The following is a 6,702-nucleotide window of genomic DNA, read 5'->3' on the forward strand; positions in this document are numbered from 1 at the left end:
GTATCCAATAGTACATATAGACCAACCTGAACAAAAAGGCAGCTTATCACCCTAATTGCCAATATACAGAGATCACACACAGGCGGAGCTGGCTGGGCTTTGGAGGCCTCAAAAATGCAGAGCAGCAAAAGAAGAAGACAGAAAAAGCTAATGGCTGTGAGGTTTTCTAATCCCTGGTTTCCTAGTCTTAGAGTCTCCACTACCTCAAAGAACTACACTTCTTTGGTAGCTTAATATGGGCTCATACCATATGACCATGTTTGTATAGTAGTTCTTAGTGTTCACTCACCTGGTTGCATATAGTCAAGAACTTCTGTGTCTAAAAGCTGTACAGTGTTACTGTGTATCTTTCAGATTTGCATTCACTGGTTTTTACATTTAATATAGCAGAAATTGCCCCAATTCTTACTTTCTTTTCCTATGAAGCAACAGAACCTCCAACAAAACAGTTACTGGGAGATTTTGCAGCAAAAATAAGCTTCTGATTGTCATCAAACAACGATTACTATACACAGCATAAACTCCGCTGAGGAAAGGCGGGAAATTATAATTTTCGTAAAGCCATTACCCTAAAGCACATCCTGCTTAACTGCAATATCATACTTGCCATTGTTTGCCTGAAGGATTGCTATGACATACAGGAGGGAATCCACCTCATGTAACTATTGCATTGATAGGCGGTTAGGTGTCTTTTTTCCTCCTGTCCAAACAGCTTATAAAGATTTTAATGAATAGCTGAAACCCTGTATACATACACATTCATGTTCATTACATTGCCCTGAATAAAAAACAATATCCAGTGCTTGAACTATCTATCTGTCTTAAGATGCATATACCATGCTTTCCCAACTGACAAAAGCAACTGATGCTGGGGAAGGAGATTTTGGGCCAATCTATTCAGTAAGCATATGTTTAACAAAGATGAAATCTTAGCTAATGTGTAATTTTAAAAAAGAACTGCAATGCAGATAGAGCCTGGCTGTGTAAACTGCAGGGGCGCTGGACCATGTGCTGATTGAATAAGTGCAGAAAATCTAATTTAAACCAAGTTCGCAATTATAGTCATATAATTAGCGATTACCTGTTTCACATTTGTCTACAGAGATATTTATCTTTCTCCCCTAAATTTTCATCAGACTCCTGTCTTTAAGTTGCTTTACAAGCATGGCATTTTATTTGTGGAAAACTAAGGCCTGCCTGGGATCTGACTCTCATTACTCAAGCCATCATGAGACAGAAAAAAAAACAATAGAGTAAATCCACCACAATATTTTCAGCAGGGAACGCTTTAGTGTAAGGTTTCTATTATTGTAATTTGAAGCCCTATCTGATTATGCTGTACAGCTAGTGTCTGTTGTTTGTAAGGTTTAGATACAAAGGCCACCTCCGTTTTATTATTCAAAAGCTTGCATCCTGTCAGAGCTGAAAAACAACAATGTGCATATTCTGGCATAATAACAAAGATGAAACAATTTTCCTTTACTTGCAGAGGGAAATGATAGTCTAGCATCCTACCCCATAAACACACAGTGATTCATGATGAACCTAGTCTGGTATGTTCACAGACAGAGTGACAAATCTGAATTGATTGAATTCAGATCTTTTTTCTGTGAATTATACAATTTCAACTAATTGCTCATTATACACATGGATCTGTTGAATGATTTGCATTAAATTCTCATTTTATGGATTATTTGTAAATTCTTCATTAAGGTTAATATGAAATTTTGCATATTTGAACAGTATGGTCACTTAATCACATTATATTGTTTCTGTTCTATGATTGGATAGCTAACTTTTTTGAGGATGACCATCAGAATAAGTCACATACGTTTTGATTCTTTCAGGTAGAAGTCCTTTGGGAAAAAATAGGAGATAGACAGGACTACAGAATTTTAGAGAATAGGTACACTACAGAAAAACCTAAGACATCTTTCTCCATATGGAAAGGTAGAAGCAAGACCTCCTTTATGCCAAAACCCTACAAAGTGTGCAGACAGGAAGTTCTGAATTTGCAAATAACTTATCCCTTCTTCTGTTCTCTCTTTCCCCTCATCTCACATGAAGAGCTCTGAGACATCACATTCATGGTCTTTTTGATACCCACTATCCTAGAGAGCAAGACCTATGAAGTTGCCCTTAAACCCAAGCCTTTCATATCACAACAGATTTTGTCACATCAAATGAAACATTGATCACCATATATTTCATTTTGCAAACAGAATCTTTGCAATAAGCAGTTGTGATCAATTATATAACAAAGCCTTTTAGGATTTTGAGTAAAAGGTTTCTGGCAAACTTCACTGTGCAGAAAGTTGCCAAACACTGGAAAACCTGCAGAGAGAAGATTGAACCTCACTTGTTCAATTAACATGTTGCTACTCCTCTGCAACTGAGTACAAAGTTCTTCAGCTCTCCTTCATATGGCTGAATATGGAGAGGGGCATGGCTTGGGATGGGAAAGGCAGCTACAATTAGTCTTCCAGATACGATTCTCTCACAGAAATGGCCAGGGTATCTTAGTCCTTTCCTTCCTCTGAGCAAGTCACTCCCTACTTTTGGATCTCATCAGTCAGTACAGCTGGCAAGGAAATAATACCAGTTTCAGCTGTCTCTGCTGGCTCATCAATGTACTCAATCACCACAAGCAGTAATCCCATTTTCCACTACACCACCATCAGCTGTGCCAGGTTTTAGTAGCCCACCTCCACTTTGCAAAATTCAGATTCAATACTACAGCTTATCCACACCAGTTTTCATTTCCCCTTCAAGTAAGTTTATAGCCTCCAGAAGTCCTCCCTCCTTCCCTCTCCCCAGGAAATATAGACACAACCATCTTTTCAGTACAAGACATTTGATTACACTCTCCTCTTCAACATACATGTCCCCTTTGCTGGCTCTGGTCTCCTTAGAGTTGCTAATTAGAAAAAAAGCATTACACCCTTAAATTTGCAAATCTGAGAAGGACAGTTTGTATAGTTAATAACTGGTATCACTATGGAGCTACTACTAGATATTTGCACTGCCAACCTTATAATTAAGTGAAGCTTAACTACAGATGGGAAAATTTATTTAGATTAAATCTATTACTTTGAAGCAAGTTTTATGTGAATAAAACTATGCCCTCCTCAGCCTTTATGAACTTGTAAATATCAGTAGTTAGAAAATAAAGCTACAGTTTTAAAAGCCAATACCTTAGTGCCCAAGCCTGGCTACCACTCTGGCAGCACAAAGGGGCAGAACTCTATCTCAAACAACCAGCTGGGGATTCCCCCCCGTATAGAAAAGATGATTCACTCACTTCTATTTGTCTGGTCTGTTAGGAAGTCTTGCCTACAGTCAGAATCTTACAGGTTATAAGACATCAGTATAGTAAATAATCTACCACCAAGATTTCCATAAGAGCCACTCTCTATAGGGCACTGTCCTTCCCTTATAAATCCAGCTGAGTCACATATAGGGTTTACAGACTCTCAATACACTGAGCTGTGCCTTTCTTCTTTTCCTTATTAACAATTAAAAGCGATTAACAAGTTGCTAAATGTTACTTCAGTAGGGTCCCTATTCTCTAGAAGTAATAAAAGTTCCCCTCCCAGCAACGTCCCTTGTCCCATAAAATACTCTGGTAGGCCATACATTATTTTTATTAAGACCTTCTCTAATAGGGAAAGGCTGGGATAACATTTACCTGGAACCCAATTTTGCAGCATTTGAAACTTCCAGCTCTGGCAGGAACCACATTCCCAGGCCCTGTATTGTTCCTCATGCAGCCAACTCCAAACAGAATGTTGATTAGGTCCTCTATATATAACATCTCACCCTTTGCCCCCTCCCACCTTGGTTCTGATTGGATCAAATCCTGGACTGACCTTTTGAACTGCTTTTAATGATAACTTCTGCACTGGTTTCAATAAACTATTAAGCATGCTCAGTAATTACCATCCCCCCATCCTCTGCTTTTGAATATGGTTTTCCTTTGGACACTTGTGGATGAAATCTCTACTCTGCTCCATGAACATCTTGATCCCACAAATCCTTTCCTTTATTCAGTTTCTGGTCTTCCTTTCTTTGGACACATGGATTATATTTACAATAGCCTTTGTGGGAGAATCTCCAATTGTTTTGCTTGCAGTTCCACTAGTGCTAGCAACGGTGAACTAGTATAAACAGTGCATGGGCATTGCCTGGCATTATTACCAGTGTCATCTAGACTTGCTCTGAGCAAATTTAGATGACACATGCTAGTGGATGGTCTATGCTAATGTTCTCACTGTTGCTACCCCTTCTGGAGCTGCACTAGCAGTAGTGAAAAAGTGGGATATTTCACCAAAAAAGGCTTATTTGGATGCGGCCTTACTCTGGTTGAAATCCATGAGGATACTATTTAATATGATTAAGAGTCACAAAATTGTGTCACTGATGACAAATACAATAATACTTTCATAAATGTATGCATGTATATGATCTGTAATTTCATTGTGGAAAAAATGTTAGACCCCTTAAGACATAAATTCTGTAAGAGGTGAGGGAAAATTCCCCATTCCCATCAGAGAAATCAGGCAGCTAGAGGAGGAAACTGATTAAGAATCATCTATGCATCTTCCCACAAGAAACCTTCCAGCCTGAAGGGGGGTGGGAGCATGGTAGAGGAGCTTAAAAAAATGAACCATGCTTGTCTAGAAAGAATCATATTGACTTTCACTGTTTTACAATGCGAGGGTCAGTGAAACAGAGTCCAGCCATGCTTTGAAATCAGTCTGAGAATCTGATACACATATTTTGAGGCAGATTAGTTTAGAACTAGATGAATCTGTCTGCAAAAGGGAGTGTATGACTAGTGACAGGCACTTTATTGCCTTTTCAGGTTTTCAGTCTTTGGAGATATTTCATTTCACGTTCCATCCTTACAAGCTTCAAATTAAATACTCCTCCTATTAATAACATTCTGAAAGACTTTGCAAGATTCCCCAGATTTGTGGCTAAACTATTTACAAAACATTCCAGTAGAAAGGATTACGGGGACCTGCTGACCCATCAATACCATGCTTTTGCCCTTTGAGGAAGCTGTGTGTATGCAGTGTCCTTTGCATTGCACTCCATTTGCTTCTGTCAGATTATGTGATATCAGCTAAAGATACCAAATAAGAAATGTAAAGGTAAAGGAGCTCTAATTTTGATGAAAAGGGACAGAAGTAATTCCCTACAACCATTCAGATACCCCCAGAGACATATTGTGTCAATAATAGAAGTTAGCTGAAATAATATATTTGTGCACTAACCTTTCACCTTTAGTGTGCCCCAACTTCCCATCTGTAAAATGGCAATAATAATACTTCTATTCTTCTATCCTTTGTCTATCTTGTCTATGTAGATTGTAAAAACTTCAGTGCAGTGATTGGATCTTACTATAAGAATGCACATTGCCAAGTTAGTACAATTGGCATTTGATCTTGGTTGGGATCTTATTCTATCATTGATGATAAACAATGAGAGATCTAAATTAATTCAGATTCAGACTTGGATTATAAATGAAACTTAGTGATGTTGTGCAGATATATTACTTGGCTCAAGTTGTTACTAGAAACCTCTTGTTACTGTTATAACATCAAACAGTTATTTATGGGTTTATGAGTTTTGTGTAGAGGGACTTTTGCCTGCTTTTACCATAGCAACCACACCATAGATATTTGTTTAAACATTTACTAAACACATGCATAAGAAAGAAGCAAAATAAAGAAGACTTAAATATTTAGAATTCAAATGTAAATTCCCCTTTCTTTCTTTAACATTCAGAAATCCTTTGGAGGAAAAGCATTATTTAAGAATTCTCTAATAAAGAACATATCAGATATTAAACTGATAAGAACAGATAGTAGATAATGTTTTCACCCCTCAGCTCACAGAGAGCAGAAAAGCTAAATACCTTTCTTGGGAGAAAAGGGAGGAGAGCTGAGTAAATTTTGATTTTATTCTTCTTCTTTAGACCAACACACACAAAAAAGAAAAAAAAAAAAAAACGGCCTGATCCAAAGCCCACTGAAGTCAATAGTAGTCTTACTACTGATTACAACAAGCTTTAGATTAGACCCACCAAGAAAAAAAGGAAGACATTGTAGAGGATGGAACATAGACAAGTCAGCCATGAACAGGTATTCTATACTCTCTGGCCTCTGGCTTACTTCCCCAATCTTGGACAACTTCTGTACTAGGTGCTATAGTCACCTTTTGCTGGGACAAAGTCTCATGCTACCTTACTATCATACTACGTTAGCGGTTAGGTAAATCTCAATGCAATTTGTTAATGTTCTGGAGCAGTGTGATCATGTTGCATCAAACATCAACAAGGTGTGACAATGTAATTTCTAGTTTCTTGGTCTGGGTTAGGGTTAGGGTTTTCTTTAAGGATACAGTATGGGATCAAAAGTTCATTCTATTCATACTTGCTTAAAGTATTAATGAGGCTGACTGTAACTGTTCTCTTCTGAACTCTGGGCTGGCCTCGTCTAGGAGCTGTTCGATACATATGAAAATTAATCCAGGTTCTGTAAAACATATTGCTAAAAGACAAGTGCAGTGGGGTTGGGAGCATGTTAGGATGAAAAGCTATCTGTGACTGTCAGTTATTCCATCTATGGATAAAATAATTTCTATTGTATAAAGCTGAACTCAGTTTACTGTACGCATGAGACCAACATATACAAG

At 37.9% G+C, this 6,702-nt stretch overlaps 1 pseudogene; it reads right to left on the bottom strand.

Moving 5' to 3' along the window:
• Positions 1-5,790: 5,790 nt before the first annotated feature.
• On the bottom strand, positions 5,791-5,919 carry LOC128839888 (U2 spliceosomal RNA; annotated as a pseudogene).
• Between the last annotated feature and the right edge of the window lie 783 nt (positions 5,920-6,702).

Source organism: Malaclemys terrapin, chromosome 6, assembly GCF_027887155.1.
Source record: "Malaclemys terrapin pileata isolate rMalTer1 chromosome 6, rMalTer1.hap1, whole genome shotgun sequence".
NCBI classification, from domain to species: Eukaryota; Metazoa; Chordata; order Testudines; family Emydidae; genus Malaclemys; species Malaclemys terrapin.